At 33.6% G+C, this 18,779-nt stretch overlaps 1 non-coding gene across 1 annotated transcript; it reads left to right on the top strand.

Annotated features, from left to right (window-relative positions):
- The first annotated feature begins 8,390 nt into the window (after positions 1-8,390).
- Trnak-cuu (transfer RNA lysine (anticodon CUU)) lies at positions 8,391-8,463 on the top strand. Its single transcript has one exon. It is a non-coding gene; the product is annotated as a tRNA-Lys (tRNA).
- The last annotated feature ends 10,316 nt before the right edge of the window (positions 8,464-18,779 follow it).

The following is an 18,779-nucleotide window of genomic DNA, read 5'->3' as shown; positions in this document are numbered from 1 at the left end:
AAAGTCAATAGATGTTACCATTATCTGCCCGGTTAGCTCAGTCGGTAGAGCAGAAGACTTCCGGTTATGACATCAGAAGGAAAACGCGTTTGATGATCGCTCCGTGAATTTTCAAGTTTTTTTTCCTTTAATAGACATTTTTGCTGTTTTAATTTGTTACAGGTACGTTGATAAGATTTGTTTGATCGCATTCATATATAAGTGAGATATATTTTGAGTGTGTGGATAACTTTATCCACCACACAAAATATTATTTTCTGTGACAATGAATACAAAGCCTGGTCGTGCTGCACGTGCAGCACAAGGAGCTGACTCACACTCTAATGACACCAGTGGAATAGCTAACAATAAGAATGGCATGTCGAGTAACATTGATAGACAGACAGGAGCTTCTCGTCGTTTTGGGAAAGAATGTACCGTGGTGATTGATGTAAAGGATGTGAAGAAAATAAAGGCAAGTGATATTGTTAGAAGTGTAGAAGAATTAACCGGAGATATGTCGGTCTATGCAGTTGTGCCCAAAGGTGCAAATTTGTATGAGGTCACACTACCGAGTAAGGAAGTAGCATATAATACCTTGTGTGGAATTGATATTGGAAGTGAACATTTTGATTGTACTCTTTTATATTCAGACACTATTATTGTGTCAATTCTTCATTTACCAGCATACATCACAGATGATGATATAAGTATGAAGCTCGGTGAATACGGAGTAGAACTTCTTTCTCCCATTCAACGCAGATATTATCCTGGAACTAGTGTAGCTGATGGGACTCGTTATGTCAAATGTAAATTTCCACAGCAGGTAAAATCCTTGCCTTACAGTCTGAAATTTCAGACTGTCAATGGTCAACAATACTTTAGAGTATTACACAATAATCAAGTTAAGGTATGTTCTAGATGTCTTGATCCGGGACATGTTATAAAAGACTGCCCTGATTTTGTATGCTACAAGTGTGGGGAGCAAGGCCATGTAGCAAAAAATTGCACAAGGCAAAGATGTGAAAGTTGTGGAAGTTTTCCTCTTATGTGTACATGCAGGATATGCGACAAATGCCACAAAGAGGCGCAAACATGTATGTGTTACAGAGAAGCCATTGCAGGCATTCATTCGCAAGTTGATGATGATATGAGGGAAGACATATTGGAGTTACAGAGTGACGAAGATGATAAAGAAGAAATTGAGAATGCAAAAAAAGATAATGAGAGTGGAGAAAGTGGGGAAGAAAAAGAAAGAATTGGAGTTGATATGACCAATGTAGAAATAGAATCTGAGGAAGTAAACAACAATCATACAATTGGAGATGGATCGGGGACAGATTCAGATGATGACAGGAAGATGGCTGCAGACGTTGTTGAAAGATCAAACGAATCACGTACATGTCAAGAAAACGGTACTAATATCGAAAATTTCAAAGTAGTACAAAGGAGAAGGAGAAGGTTTAATCCAGTACCTAATATGAAGATGAATAGCATGCGACTAACACCTATGAAGAAATGATCAAACACTCAACATTTTTTAATACTTTCAATACACTCATCATAATCGTGGCTTTAAATATTGTATCTCTAAATATAAATGGCTTGCGTAATTTGAATAAACTAAAGTCTGTTTTAGAAATATTTAAAGAGAAAAGAGGCCATATTTTATTATTGCAAGAAACCTTTTGGGATGATGAGTTTGTTGAAAGTATTAGAGAAAATGAGATTTGGAATGGTGACATATTTTATAGTAATGCTGACAATAGGAGGGCAGGTGTTGCTGTTTTAGTAGTGAGAGAATTGAGAAATCAGGTGACACAAGAAATGATTGTAAAGGGTAGGATTTTACATCTTAAAATAGCTATTGATGATAAAGTGATTGATTTAATCAATATTTATGCTCCAAATGTTGTGAAGGAAAGGTTTAACTTTTTCATGAAGCTAAATACGTATTTACATAACAGTACTAGTGATAGCACTATCCTGGCTGGTGATTTTAATACAACTTTAGCAGGTATTGATCGACATAACAAAGCCTTACATATTGATGAGGTAGCAGTGCGTGAACCTTTTAAAATTATTCATGATAGGAATATTACCGATTTATGGAGATCACGAAATCCTAGTACTCGTAGTTTCTCCAGAAAACAAGTTGTGCTAGGCGAAATGAAGCAGAGTAGAATAGATTATTTTTTGATTTCCTCAAAATTGCACTCCAATGTGCAAAATATTTATTATGCAGATACATCCTTTAGTGATCATTCTTTTGTATACCTTAAACTAAATACCTGCAAAGTGGAAAAAGTGCCCGGATTATGGATATTAAATAACAATGTTCTTTTTGAGGAAAAATATGTACAAAGAGTGAAATCAATTCTTACCGAGGGGAAAACTGACGAAATGTATTTCAGTGAACCACTCATTTGGTGGGATAATGTAAAATACAAAATTAAAAAATTTTCCCAAGTATACTGTACAAGAAGAAATAAGGAAAGATTACAAGAATACTTTACATTGCAAAATAAATTAAAATCATTTTCAGAAAAAGTCGCAAATAAAGAACCATATGACATTAACAAATATGAAGAACTAAAACATCAGCTAAGTGACTATGAAACTGATTTTTGTAGGGGTGCTATATTGAGATCTAAGGCCAAATGGGCAATTGAAAGCGATAGAAATACTAAATATTTTCTAAATCTTGAGAAATATCGACACAACAAAAATGTAATCAATGAATTGATTGATGATGATGGTGTAATTATTTCAAATACAAGCGGAATCTTAGATGAAATACATCAGTTTTATAGTCATTTATATTCTTCGGTAACTGTTGATGATAATTGTACTGATTCACTTTTAAATTTTGTAAACTGTTCTGTATCTGATGAGGATAAAGATATGTGTGATGCCATAATAACAGTTGATGAAATACATACAGCTATAAAAGGGATGGCTAAAAATAAAAGCCCCGGCCCGGACGGATTGACAGTAGAGTGGTATTGTAAATTTTATGATTGTATATATGATATTCTGTTGCACATCTTTCAGAGTGTTAAGAATGACAATATTATGTCGAGATCAATGAGATTTGGGGTTATATCACTTATTTATAAAAATAAGGGGGATAATAGAAGATTGCAAAATTGGCGTCCTATCAGTTTACTTAATGTAGATTATAAAATTTTGGCAAGGATTTTGTCTACACGTTTAAAAATGGTATTACCCAAAATTATTTCTCAAACTCAGACATGTTGTATAGTTGGGAGAGATATTGCTGATACTATAGTCACTGTAAGAGATATTATAGATATGGTTGAGAGAGACAATCTTGAGGGATATATCTTAAAAATTGATCAAGAAAAAGCGTTTGACAGAGTTTGCCACTCATATTTGATTTCTGTTTTACGAAAGTTCGGTTTTGGTGACAATTTTATTCAGTGGATAAAGATATTTTATAATGAAATTAAAAGTAGTGTTAAATGCAATGGTCATCTAACGAAACCCTTTTTAATTAAAAATTCAGTCAGACAAGGTTGTCCTATATCAGCAATGTTATATGTATTAGCAGCAGAACCCTTAGGACTCGCTATCAAAGCAAATCCCACTATCAAAGGTATTCCACTCCCACTGTCTACTAATACAAGTAAAGTTTTTCAACATGCAGATGATACAACCTTGACATTAGCGGATACGCAATCCATTAATCAATCTTTTAATGTACTTGACTTGTATTGTAAAGGATCTGGTGCAAAGGTGAACAAGGAAAAGACAGAACTTCTGTGTATTGGATCTGGTAAACTTACTGATGATTATTGCAAACAATTACAAATTCAAATGTGTGATCAAGTCATCTTAATTTTGGGAGCTTATGTGGGAAAATGTGCAAAGTTATGTGAGCAACTGAACTGGAATGATAGATTGTCTAAAATTAAAAACTTATTGCAACTGTGGTCACAGAGATATTTGACAATACAAGGAAAAGTAACAGTTGTTAATAACTTATTAGTTTCTAGAGTATTATACATAGTGTCAGTTCAGCCTCTTCCTGATATGATTGCTGATGAATTGAAGCAATTATTTCTCAGATTTATCTGGTCAGGAAAGTCCCATTTGGTTCACTATTATACAATAATTGGTGATAAGCGAAATGGCGGACTACAGTTAACTGATATAAAGATGAAAATGTATGCATTCAGACTAAAATTTTTAACAAGATACTTTGATGTGAATTGCCATGCTATGTGGAAAAATACCTTTGATCACTTTTTATCTACTGTCCTGAACATGAGGTTGACCAAAGAGTTGTTTCTCATGTCTTTAAATAAGCAACAATTGAATACCCTACCTATATTTTACAGAGAAATGTTTCATGCATGGGAAAAACTTAGAAATAATATCGATACAAATATTGATGTGAGGAATGTTTTTGAACAACCTCTCTTTTTAAATCCTAATATTACATGTGCTGGTAAAACGTTGTTTTTCGCAGAATTTATAGAAGCAGGAATTGTTCGTGTTCAGGATATTACATATGAATTTGTACCTGGAATACTACCTTATAGAGCTATTCAAGAAATGATATACAAATCAAATTCTGAGATCAAAACAGATAAGATAAAAAAAGACTATAATTGCATAATAGAAAGTATACCATTAGGCTGGAGAAATATTGTTGCAACAGAGTCAAAACCCACTGTAACCAATGGGAGAAATAATATGTTTCTCAGAGTTGATACAAAATTATATGACCTCTGTTTATGTACAACACAACTATTTTACAAGCTTTTATGTACGTTGATTTTTCAAGAACCAGCTTCTGTTTCCTTTTGGAGTAAGATATTTAGTTTGGAAAAGCATAAATACTGGAAATTGATACACCTACCTTTCAAGACCCCAGATTGTATAGATTTGGATTACAGAATAATGCACAATCGAATATTTACAAAAGAGAGACTAAAATACTATGGCAAAATTGATAATGTCTTATGTCCAGTGTGCCAGTTGGAAACAGAGGATTTATTTCACATGTCTTTGAAATGTCCTGAATTAAGCTCTTTTAAGAATTATATTGTATATATAGTTGAGATTCTTTTTAAAAATTGTAGAGTTGGTGTTCTCAATAGCACTTCTTTTGAACAAATGCTCATGATAGGATATAACAAAGAAACAAAATCAGTAAATAGTTATTTTTTGAACTACATTCTGAGCATTGCTCGATTGTGCATTTACAAAAGAAGAAACATTATGTCTTTATTAGGGAAACAAATAAACATCGAAAGATTGTTCCAATATTTGACTAGAAAATATATATTATATGCGTATCAACATTACAAAGACAAAAATCAGACTTTGATTACGAAGTATTTTGTAACAGATAATCCTTTAATGAGAATAGAAGAGGATAAAGTGTTTATTACATTGTAGAATCATTGTTTTGTACTATAGCATTACAAAAAAATTTTTAGAATCATTGTTCTGTAATATAGCTTAACAAAATACTATTGTAGAATCATTGTTTTGTAATATAGCATTACAAACTACTATGTACATACTGACTGTATATTTTTAACTTTTATACTGTACAAAGCTTTTTTAAATAAAGAAAGAAAAAAAAAAAAAAAAAAAAAGCACGGGACTCTTAATCCCGGGGTCGTGGGTTCGAGCCCCACATCGGGCGTGTATATTTTAATAGCTACAGCTTTGTTTGTAAATACAGTTTTTAGTGGCGTATTTCTCATCAATATTTTGCCGTAGTAATTTGCACTTTCTCAAAATTCCACAGCAAAACACCTCTTTTGTTCAATTTGCTTGTAAGGTAGGTAAACATTTGAATTATTTGACTTCTGAGCGTAACCTGGTCACCCAAGAATCATGTTCGTTTTTCAAAATGCCATCTCGTTTTATTTTCATTAAGTGTTTTCGAATTTTCCTCTTCATTTGGATACGAGGAATTGCATAATTGAGTTGAATAAACACATTTTCTTCTTGCTATAGTTTTTTAAACAAATATCCCATAAGAGACCTTTTTGTGATTCGACTAGTCCCATATTAGCTTTTTTAATTTTAAGTGTTCTGTAGCTAATTATAAGTGATCTATCGTTCAGACATCAGCAGTTAATCTGTTACCGTCATATAAGTTTCTGGTAGGGATCTTTCACACCAAAGAATCTGGTAACGAATATTCTAAGATAAAGTGGTATATGCTGTATTGAGCTTAATACATAATAACAATCACAAATGTTAAGGACAATCGTCAATGTAAAGTTCGAAGACTAAATAGAAGGTATATAGTCGTGTTCGATATGGCACATCACCATCGGATGTTGAAGAAAAAACTTCCTATTGGCTGTTGACTTATCAGACTAAGGTTTGTTTTGAGAAAGGTACAGCTAGTAATATCGTTCTTCAGTCATCACCTGGATATTTATGTCATGGCATGAACTAAATACTGCGTTGTAATTAGTCGATAGTGAAACCATTATTCTAAAGAAATTTTTAATTAACATGGAACAATATGACACCGGAAGCAGACGAATTCACAATATGAACAATCTCGGCCTTTGCTGTCCTAACCAACATCCTGCAGTTTACAAGAGGAGTATCACCAAGCACATCAGATCGATGTGTATTCGTGCAACTACTTCCAAACTATATTCAAAATAACAAAGTCAAACCAAAATAGAAAATATTCAAAGAAAGGTTTGATGATTAAATATAAGGTATATATTCATATTAGATGTGATAAGAACACATCGGGAATTGAAGAAACGACGTCGGACTGGCTTTTGGTTTGTATAACACGTCTCTCTTGCTCTGAGAAGGCACAACTAGTGTTCGTCATTTAATATCGCACGGCTATTAACGTCAGATCGTGAAACATACCTCCCACGTAATTCGTCACAATTGGGGGCTTTATATTTAACAAATTTGTTTCCCTTGATCAAGATGCCGGCGGAAAGAGACAAGTTCACGATCGGGTCAATTTTGGTCAATCATATCCTAAATTACATGTTGCACTCCACAATTACCGAAAACATGAAACTGATGTGTATTCTTATAACCAATCCCTACGATATTTCACAACATGACGGATGTGATGTAGCAACGTTTCAATCGGCTGTCTTATCAGCGTACAGACTGGTACAAGGCTGTAAAAATGCTAAAGGTTATTCACAATACGTTAAGTGATATCAGGCGACTGAGAAAGTACCTAATTGTATTGTTCTTTTCAAGTCAATTTTCCATTAACAGACGAACATAGTGATATAGAAACAGGCATCTAAGCAAAACACAAATAACACAAATACGTCAGCAATCACACACAAACAAGGAGAGGTTCATAGTCTTCAAGACTAATTTTTATGTGTAATAAACCCAGCGGATGTTAAAGCAAATACGTCGGAAATGAAAAATATAGCGTCTGCCTTTTCTTTGCCTGTCTAATGATACATCTCGATAGACTTGTTTCACATACGAATGACTGGTTTATATTGTATGAGACATCTCTTGACGAGAAAAGGTAATATATGTTTACAATATCAGTCGGTAGAGCACGGGACTCTTAATCCCGGGGTCGTGGGTTGGAGCCGCACATTGGGCGATTCGATTTTTTATTATAGTGCTTTATATGACAGAGGACAATTTTATGTGATAAAATAACATTTTGCACACTGTCTTAACATTTTACTACGCATTATTGTGAGTTAAGAATACGAAATCAACTTGAGGAGAAAAGGGAATAACTGTTATCAATATCAGCCTGGTTAACACAAGACTGGTAAATACAACTTTTAGATGTATATGTCTCCTTATTGTTTGCTTTATATAGCTGATGATTAGGTTGAACAGTGCTGAACTTTTTTATAGTTTGTACTTTGCCATAAACTTCCACACCGCGTCATCGTGGAGTAACATGTTTTGCGAAAGTTTTTGTAAGGTAATTAATAATTTGATTTATTTGATTTTAGAGTTTGACCCAATAATGTTGTTCATTTATCCCGCCATATTCCTGTTTTTTGTTTGTATTAAGTTTGCTTAGACTTTCTATCTTATGGTACGTGAAATTGTATAATTGCACTGAATAGAGAAATAGTCTGTTATCGTTTCAAAAAAAGTATTTCGCAAGAGACCTTTTGGGTTCAAGGTAATCACAAAATACATTTTTCTAATTTTACATGGTTAATCATATACGATATATTTTCCTTCAGTTTGGAAGTTAATCTTTGGTGCATAAGTTTTAATGACATGGTCTCATAATTTTGCCATATCGATGTATCACACGAAAGAGTTTCAGTCACCATGAGTAAATTTTATGTGAAATAATGACAGCTAATGTTGTTTTTTTATTATGATCTATAAATACGATGTCTCTTGATGAGAAAAGTCAATAGATGTTAACATTATCTGCCCGGTTAGCTCAGTCGGTAGAGCACGGGACTCTTAATCCCGGGGTCGTGGGTTCGAGCCCCACATCGGGCGTGTATATTTTAATAGCTACAGCTTTGTTTGTAAATACAGTTTTTAGTGGCGTATTTCTCATCAATATTTTGCCGTAGTAATTTGCACTTTCTCAAAATTCCACAGCAAAACACCTCTTTTGTTCAATTTGCTTGTAAGGTAGGTAAACATTTGAATTATTTGACTTCTGAGCGTAACCTGGTCACCCAAGAATCATGTTCGTTTTTCAAAATGCCATCTCGTTTTATTTTCATTAAGTGTTTTCGAATTTTCCTCTTCATTTGGATACGAGGAATTGCATAATTGAGTTGAATAAACACATTTTCTTCTTGCTATAGTTTTTTAAACAAATATCCCATAAGAGACCTTTTTGTGATTCGACTAGTCCCATATTAGCTTTTTTAATTTTAAGTGTTCTGTAGCTAATTATAAGTGATCTATCGTTCAGACATCAGCAGTTAATCTGTTACCGTCATATAAGTTTCTGGTAGGGATCTTTCACACCAAAGAATCTGGTAACGAATATTCTAAGATAAAGTGGTATATGCTGTATTGAGCTTAATACATAATAACAATCACAAATGTTAAGGACAATCGTCAATGTAAAGTTCTAAGACTAAATAGAAGGTATATAGTCGTGTTCGATATGGCACATCACCATCGGATGTTGAAGAAAAAACTTCCTATTGGCTGTTGACTTATCAGACTAAGGTTTGTTTTGAGAAAGGTACAGCTAGTAATATCGTTCTTCAGTCATCACCTGGATATTTATGTCATGGCATGAACTAAATACTGCGTTGTAATTAGTCGATAGTGAAACCATTATTCTAAAGAAATTTTTAATTAACATGGAACAATATGACACCGGAAGCAGACGAATTCACAATATGAACAATCTCGGCCTTTGCTGTCCTAACCAACATCCTGCAGTTTACAAGAGGAGTATCACCAAGCACATCAGATCGATGTGTATTCGTGCAACTACTTCCAAACTATATTCAAAATAACAAAGTCAAACCAAAATAGAAAATATTCAAAGAAAGGTTTGATGATTAAATATAAGGTATATATTCATATTAGATGTGATAAGAACACATCGGGAATTGAAGAAACGACGTCGGACTGGCTTTTGGTTTGTATAACACGTCTCTCTTGCTCTGAGAAGGCACAACTAGTGTTCGTCATTTAATATCGCACGGCTATTAACGTCAGATCGTGAAACATACCTCCCACGTAATTCGTCACAATTGGGGGCTTTATATTTAACAAATTTGTTTCCCTTGATCAAGATGCCGGCGGAAAGAGACAAGTTCACGATCGGGTCAATTTTGGTCAATCATATCCTAAATTACATGTTGCACTCCACAATTACCGAAAACATGAAACTGATGTGTATTCTTATAACCAATCCCTACGATATTTCACAACATGACGGATGTGATGTAGCAACGTTTCAATCGGCTGTCTTATCAGCGTACAGACTGGTACAAGGCTGTAAAAATGCTAAAGGTTATTCACAATACGTTAAGTGATATCAGGCGACTGAGAAAGTACCTAATTGTATTGTTCTTTTCAAGTCAATTTTCCATTAACAGACGAACATAGTGATATAGAAACAGGCATCTAAGCAAAACACAAATAACACAAATACGTCAGCAATCACACACAAACAAGGAGAGGTTCATAGTCTTCAAGACTAATTTTTATGTGTAATAAACCCAGCGGATGTTAAAGCAAATACGTCGGAAATGAAAAATATAGCGTCTGCCTTTTCTTTGCCTGTCTAATGATACATCTCGATAGACTTGTTTCACATACGAATGACTGGTTTATATTGTATGAGACATCTCTTGACGAGAAAAGGTAATATATGTTTACAATATCAGTCGGTAGAGCACGGGACTCTTAATCCCGGGGTCGTGGGTTGGAGCCGCACATTGGGCGATTCGATTTTTTATTATAGTGCTTTATATGACAGAGGACAATTTTATGTGATAAAATAACATTTTGCACACTGTCTTAACATTTTACTACGCATTATTGTGAGTTAAGAATACGAAATCAACTTGAGGAGAAAAGGGAATAACTGTTATCAATATCAGCCTGGTTAACACAAGACTGGTAAATACAACTTTTAGATGTATATGTCTCCTTATTGTTTGCTTTATATAGCTGATGATTAGGTTGAACAGTGCTGAACTTTTTTATAGTTTGTACTTTGCCATAAACTTCCACACCGCGTCATCGTGGAGTAACATGTTTTGCGAAAGTTTTTGTAAGGTAATTAATAATTTGATTTATTTGATTTTAGAGTTTGACCCAATAATGTTGTTCATTTATCCCGCCATATTCCTGTTTTTTGTTTGTATTAAGTTTGCTTAGACTTTCTATCTTATGGTACGTGAAATTGTATAATTGCACTGAATAGAGAAATAGTCTGTTATCGTTTCAAAAAAAGTATTTCGCAAGAGACCTTTTGGGTTCAAGGTAATCACAAAATACATTTTTCTAATTTTACATGGTTAATCATATACGATATATTTTCCTTCAGTTTGGAAGTTAATCTTTGGTGCATAAGTTTTAATGACATGGTCTCATAATTTTGCCATATCGATGTATCACACGAAAGAGTTTGTTACCGAACATTCTTTTTTTCAGTCACCATGAGTAAATTTTATGTGAAATAATGACAGCTAATGTTGTTTTTTTATTATGATATATAAATACGATGTCTCTTGATGAGAAAAGTCAATAGATGTTACCATTATCTGCCCGGTTAGCTCAGTCGGTAGAGCAGAAGACTTCCGGTTATGACATCAGAAGGAAAACGCGTTTGATGATCGCTCCGTGAATTTTCAAGTTTTTTTTCCTTTAATAGACATTTTTGCTGTTTTAATTTGTTACAGGTACGTTGATAAGATTTGTTTGATCGCATTCATATATAAGTGAGATATATTTTGAGTGTGTGGATAACTTTATCCACCACACAAAATATTATTTTCTGTGACAATGAATACAAAGCCTGGTCGTGCTGCACGTGCAGCACAAGGAGCTGACTCACACTCTAATGACACCAGTGGAATAGCTAACAATAAGAATGGCATGTCGAGTAACATTGATAGACAGACAGGAGCTTCTCGTCGTTTTGGGAAAGAATGTACCGTGGTGATTGATGTAAAGGATGTGAAGAAAATAAAGGCAAGTGATATTGTTAGAAGTGTAGAAGAATTAACCGGAGATATGTCGGTCTATGCAGTTGTGCCCAAAGGTGCAAATTTGTATGAGGTCACACTACCGAGTAAGGAAGTAGCATATAATACCTTGTGTGGAATTGATATTGGAAGTGAACATTTTGATTGTACTCTTTTATATTCAGACACTATTATTGTGTCAATTCTTCATTTACCAGCATACATCACAGATGATGATATAAGTATGAAGCTCGGTGAATACGGAGTAGAACTTCTTTCTCCCATTCAACGCAGATATTATCCTGGAACTAGTGTAGCTGATGGGACTCGTTATGTCAAATGTAAATTTCCACAGCAGGTAAAATCCTTGCCTTACAGTCTGAAATTTCAGACTGTCAATGGTCAACAATACTTTAGAGTATTACACAATAATCAAGTTAAGGTATGTTCTAGATGTCTTGATCCGGGACATGTTATAAAAGACTGCCCTGATTTTGTATGCTACAAGTGTGGGGAGCAAGGCCATGTAGCAAAAAATTGCACAAGGCAAAGATGTGAAAGTTGTGGAAGTTTTCCTCTTATGTGTACATGCAGGATATGCGACAAATGCCACAAAGAGGCGCAAACATGTATGTGTTACAGAGAAGCCATTGCAGGCATTCATTCGCAAGTTGATGATGATATGAGGGAAGACATATTGGAGTTACAGAGTGACGAAGATGATAAAGAAGAAATTGAGAATGCAAAAAAAGATAATGAGAGTGGAGAAAGTGGGGAAGAAAAAGAAAGAATTGGAGTTGATATGACCAATGTAGAAATAGAATCTGAGGAAGTAAACAACAATCATACAATTGGAGATGGATCGGGGACAGATTCAGATGATGACAGGAAGATGGCTGCAGACGTTGTTGAAAGATCAAACGAATCACGTACATGTCAAGAAAACGGTACTAATATCGAAAATTTCAAAGTAGTACAAAGGAGAAGGAGAAGGTTTAATCCAGTACCTAATATGAAGATGAATAGCATGCGACTAACACCTATGAAGAAATGATCAAACACTCAACATTTTTTAATACTTTCAATACACTCATCATAATCGTGGCTTTAAATATTGTATCTCTAAATATAAATGGCTTGCGTAATTTGAATAAACTAAAGTCTGTTTTAGAAATATTTAAAGAGAAAAGAGGCCATATTTTATTATTGCAAGAAACCTTTTGGGATGATGAGTTTGTTGAAAGTATTAGAGAAAATGAGATTTGGAATGGTGACATATTTTATAGTAATGCTGACAATAGGAGGGCAGGTGTTGCTGTTTTAGTAGTGAGAGAATTGAGAAATCAGGTGACACAAGAAATGATTGTAAAGGGTAGGATTTTACATCTTAAAATAGCTATTGATGATAAAGTGATTGATTTAATCAATATTTATGCTCCAAATGTTGTGAAGGAAAGGTTTAACTTTTTCATGAAGCTAAATACGTATTTACATAACAGTACTAGTGATAGCACTATCCTGGCTGGTGATTTTAATACAACTTTAGCAGGTATTGATCGAAATAACAAAGCCTTACATATTGATGAGGTAGCAGTGCGTGAACCTTTTAAAATTATTCATGATAGGAATATTACCGATTTATGGAGATCACGAAATCCTAGTACTCGTAGTTTCTCCAGAAAACAAGTTGTGCTAGGCGAAATGAAGCAGAGTAGAATAGATTATTTTTTGATTTCCTCAAAATTGCACTCCAATGTGCAAAATATTTATTATGCAGATACATCCTTTAGTGATCATTCTTTTGTATACCTTAAACTAAATACCTGCAAAGTGGAAAAAGTGCCCGGATTATGGATATTAAATAACAATGTTCTTTTTGAGGAAAAATATGTACAAAGAGTGAAATCAATTCTTACCGAGGGGAAAACTGACGAAATGTATTTCAGTGAACCACTCATTTGGTGGGATAATGTAAAATACAAAATTAAAAAATTTTCCCAAGTATACTGTACAAGAAGAAATAAGGAAAGATTACAAGAATACTTTACATTGCAAAATAAATTAAAATCATTTTCAGAAAAAGTCGCAAATAAAGAACCATATGACATTAACAAATATGAAGAACTAAAACATCAGCTAAGTGACTATGAAACTGATTTTTGTAGGGGTGCTATATTGAGATCTAAGGCCAAATGGGCAATTGAAAGCGATAGAAATACTAAATATTTTCTAAATCTTGAGAAATATCGACACAACAAAAATGTAATCAATGAATTGATTGATGATGATGGTGTAATTATTTCAAATACAAGCGGAATCTTAGATGAAATACATCAGTTTTATAGTCATTTATATTCTTCGGTAACTGTTGATGATAATTGTACTGATTCACTTTTAAATTTTGTAAACTGTTCTGTATCTGATGAGGATAAAGATATGTGTGATGCCATAATAACAGTTGATGAAATACATACAGCTATAAAAGGGATGGCTAAAAATAAAAGCCCCGGCCCGGACGGATTGACAGTAGAGTGGTATTGTAAATTTTATGATTGTATATATGATATTCTGTTGCACATCTTTCAGAGTGTTAAGAATGACAATATTATGTCGAGATCAATGAGATTTGGGGTTATATCACTTATTTATAAAAATAAGGGGGATAATAGAAGATTGTAAAATTGGCGTCCTATCAGTTTACTTAATGTAGATTATAAAATTTTGGCAAGGATTTTGTCTACACGTTTAAAAATGGTATTACCCAAAATTATTTCTCAAACTCAGACATGTTGTATAGTTGGGAGAGATATTGCTGATACTATAGTCACTGTAAGAGATATTATAGATATGGTTGAGAGAGACAATCTTGAGGGATATATCTTAAAAATTGATCAAGAAAAAGCGTTTGACAGAGTTTGCCACTCATATTTGATTTCTGTTTTACGAAAGTTCGGTTTTGGTGACAATTTTATTCAGTGGATAAAGATATTTTATAATGAAATTAAAAGTAGTGTTAAATGCAATGGTCATCTAACGAAACCCTTTTTAATTAAAAATTCAGTCAGACAAGGTTGTCCTATATCAGCAATGTTATATGTATTAGCAGCAGAACCCTTAGGACTCGCTATCAAAGCAAATCCCACTATCAAAGGTATTCCACTCCCACTGTCTACTAATACAAGTAAAGTTTTTCAACATGCAGATGATACAACCTTGACATTAGCGGATACGCAATCCATTAATCAATCTTTTAATGTACTTGACTTGTATTGTAAAGGATCTGGTGCAAAGGTGAACAAGGAAAAGACAGAACTTCTGTGTATTGGATCTGGTAAACTTACTGATGATTATTGCAAACAATTACAAATTCAAATGTGTGATCAAGTCATCTTAATTTTGGGAGCTTATGTGGGAAAATGTGCAAAGTTATGTGAGCAACTGAACTGGAATGATAGATTGTCTAAAATTAAAAACTTATTGCAACTGTGGTCACAGAGATATTTGACAATACAAGGAAAAGTAACAGTTGTTAATAACTTATTAGTTTCTAGAGTATTATACATAGTGTCAGTTCAGCCTCTTCCTGATATGATTGCTGATGAATTGAAGCAATTATTTCTCAGATTTATCTGGTCAGGAAAGTCCCATTTGGTTCACTATTATACAATAATTGGTGATAAGCGAAATGGCGGACTACAGTTAACTGATATAAAGATGAAAATGTATGCATTCAGACTAAAATTTTTAACAAGATACTTTGATGTGAATTGCCATGCTATGTGGAAAAATACCTTTGATCACTTTTTATCTACTGTCCTGAACATGAGGTTGACCAAAGAGTTGTTTCTCATGTCTTTAAATAAGCAACAATTGAATACCCTACCTATATTTTACAGAGAAATGTTTCATGCATGGGAAAAACTTAGAAATAATATCGATACAAATATTGATGTGAGGAATGTTTTTGAACAACCTCTCTTTTTAAATCCTAATATTACATGTGCTGGTAAAACGTTGTTTTTCGCAGAATTTATAGAAGCAGGAATTGTTCGTGTTCAGGATATTACATATGAATTTGTACCTGGAATACTACCTTATAGAGCTATTCAAGAAATGATATACAAATCAAATTCTGAGATCAAAACAGATAAGATAAAAAAAGACTATAATTGCATAATAGAAAGTATACCATTAGGCTGGAGAAATATTGTTGCAACAGAGTCAAAACCCACTGTAACCAATGGGAGAAATAATATGTTTCTCAGAGTTGATACAAAATTATATGACCTCTGTTTATGTACAACACAACTATTTTACAAGCTTTTATGTACGTTGATTTTTCAAGAACCAGCTTCTGTTTCCTTTTGGAGTAAGATATTTAGTTTGGAAAAGCATAAATACTGGAAATTGATACACCTACCTTTCAAGACCCCAGATTGTATAGATTTGGATTACAGAATAATGCACAATCGAATATTTACAAAAGAGAGACTAAAATACTATGGCAAAATTGATAATGTCTTATGTCCAGTGTGCCAGTTGGAAACAGAGGATTTATTTCACATGTCTTTGAAATGTCCTGAATTAAGCTCTTTTAAGAATTATATTGTATATATAGTTGAGATTCTTTTTAAAAATTGTAGAGTTGGTGTTCTCAATAGCACTTCTTTTGAACAAATGCTCATGATAGGATATAACAAAGAAACAAAATCAGTAAATAGTTATTTTTTGAACTACATTCTGAGCATTGCTCGATTGTGCATTTACAAAAGAAGAAACATTATGTCTTTATTAGGGAAACAAATAAACATCGAAAGATTGTTCCAATATTTGACTAGAAAATATATATTATATGCGTATCAACATTACAAAGACAAAAATCAGACTTTGATTACGAAGTATTTTGTAACAGATAATCCTTTAATGAGAATAGAAGAGGATAAAGTGTTTATTACATTGTAGAATCATTGTTTTGTACTATAGCATTACAAAAAAAATTTTAGAATCATTGTTCTGTAATATAGCTTAACAAAATACTATTGTAGAATCATTGTTTTGTAATATAGCATTACAAACTACTATGTACATACTGACTGTATATTTTTAACTTTTATACTGTACAAAGCTTTTTTAAATAAAGAAAGAAAAAAAAAAAAAAAAAAAAGCACGGGACTCTTAATCCCGGGGTCGTGGGTTCGAGCCCCACATCGGGCGTGTATATTTTAATAGCTACAGCTTTGTTTGTAAATACAGTTTTTAGTGGCGTATTTCTCATCAATATTTTGCCGTAGTAATTTGCACTTTCTCAAAATTCCACAGCAAAACACCTCTTTTGTTCAATTTGCTTGTAAGGTAGGTAAACATTTGAATTATTTGACTTCTGAGCGTAACCTGGTCACCCAAGAATCATGTTCGTTTTTCAAAATGCCATCTCGTTTTATTTTCATTAAGTGTTTTCGAATTTTCCTCTTCATTTGGATACGAGGAATTGCATAATTGAGTTGAATAAACACATTTTCTTCTTGCTATAGTTTTTTAAACAAATATCCCATAAGAGACCTTTTTGTGATTCGACTAGTCCCATATTAGCTTTTTTAATTTTAAGTGTTCTGTAGCTAATTATAAGTGATCTATCGTTCAGACATCAGCAGTTAATCTGTTACCGTCATATAAGTTTCTGGTAGGGATCTTTCACACCAAAGAATCTGGTAACGAATATTCTAAGATAAAGTGGTATATGCTGTATTGAGCTTAATACATAATAACAATCACAAATGTTAAGGACAATCGTCAATGTAAAGTTCTAAGACTAAATAGAAGGTATATAGTCGTGTTCGATATGGCACATCACCATCGGATGTTGAAGAAAAAACTTCCTATTGGCTGTTGACTTATCAGACTAAGGTTTGTTTTGAGAAAGGTACAGCTAGTAATATCGTTCTTCAGTCATCACCTGGATATTTATGTCATGGCATGAACTAAATACTGCGTTGTAATTAGTCGATAGTGAAACCATTATTCTAAAGAAATTTTTAATTAACATGGAACAATATGACACCGGAAGCAGACGAATTCACAATATGAACAATCTCGGCCTTTGCTGTCCTAACCAACATCCTGCAGTTTACAAGAGGAGTATCACCAAGCACATCAGATCGATGTGTATTCGTGCAACTACTTCCAAACTATATTCAAAATAACAAAGTCAAACCAAAATAGAAAATATTCAAAGAAAGGTTTGATGATTAAATATAAGGTATATATTCATATTAGATGTGATAAGAACACATCGGGAATTGAAGAAACGACGTCGGACTGGCTTTTGGTTTGTATAACACGTCTCTCTTGCTCTGAGAAGGCACAACTAGTGTTCGTCATTTAATATCGCACGGCTATTAACGTCAGATCGTGAAACATACCTCCCACGTAATTCGTCACAATTGGGGGCTTTATATTTAACAAATTTGTTTCCCTTGATCAAGATGCCGGCGGAAAGAGACAAGTTCACGATCGGGTCAATTTTGGTCAATCATATCCTAAATTACATGTTGCACTCCACAATTACCGAAAACATGAAACTGATGTGTATTCTTATAACCAATCCCTACGATATTTCACAACATGACGGATGTGATGTAGCAACGTTTCAATCGGCTGTCTTATCAGCGTACAGACTGGTACAAGGCTGTAAAAATGCTAAAGGTTATTCACAATACGTTAAGTGATATCAGGCGACTGAGAAAGTACCTAATTGTATTGTTCTTTTCAAGTCAATTTTCCATTAACAGACGAACATAGTGATATAGAAACAGGCATCTAAGCAAAACACAAATAACACAAATACGTCAGCAATCACACACAAACAAGGAGAGGTTCATAGTCTTCAAGACTAATTTTTATGTGTAATAAACCCAGCGGATGTTAAAGCAAATACGTCGGAAATGAAAAATATAGCGTCTGCCTTTTCTTTGCCTGTCTAATGATACATCTCGATAGACTTGTTTCACATACGAATGACTGGTTTATATTGTATGAGACATCTCTTGACGAGAAAAGGTAATATATGTTTACAATATCAGTCGGTAGAGCACGGGACTCTTAATCCCGGGGTCGTGGGTTGGAGCCGCACATTGGGCGATTCGATTT

The sequence above is a fragment of the Sinohyriopsis cumingii genome, chromosome 10 (genome assembly GCF_028554795.1).
Source record: "Sinohyriopsis cumingii isolate HCF-2022 chromosome 10, ASM2855479v2, whole genome shotgun sequence".
Classification (NCBI taxonomy): Eukaryota; Metazoa; Mollusca; class Bivalvia; order Unionida; family Unionidae; genus Sinohyriopsis; species Sinohyriopsis cumingii.
This window is presented reverse-complemented; position numbering and strand designations above follow the sequence as displayed.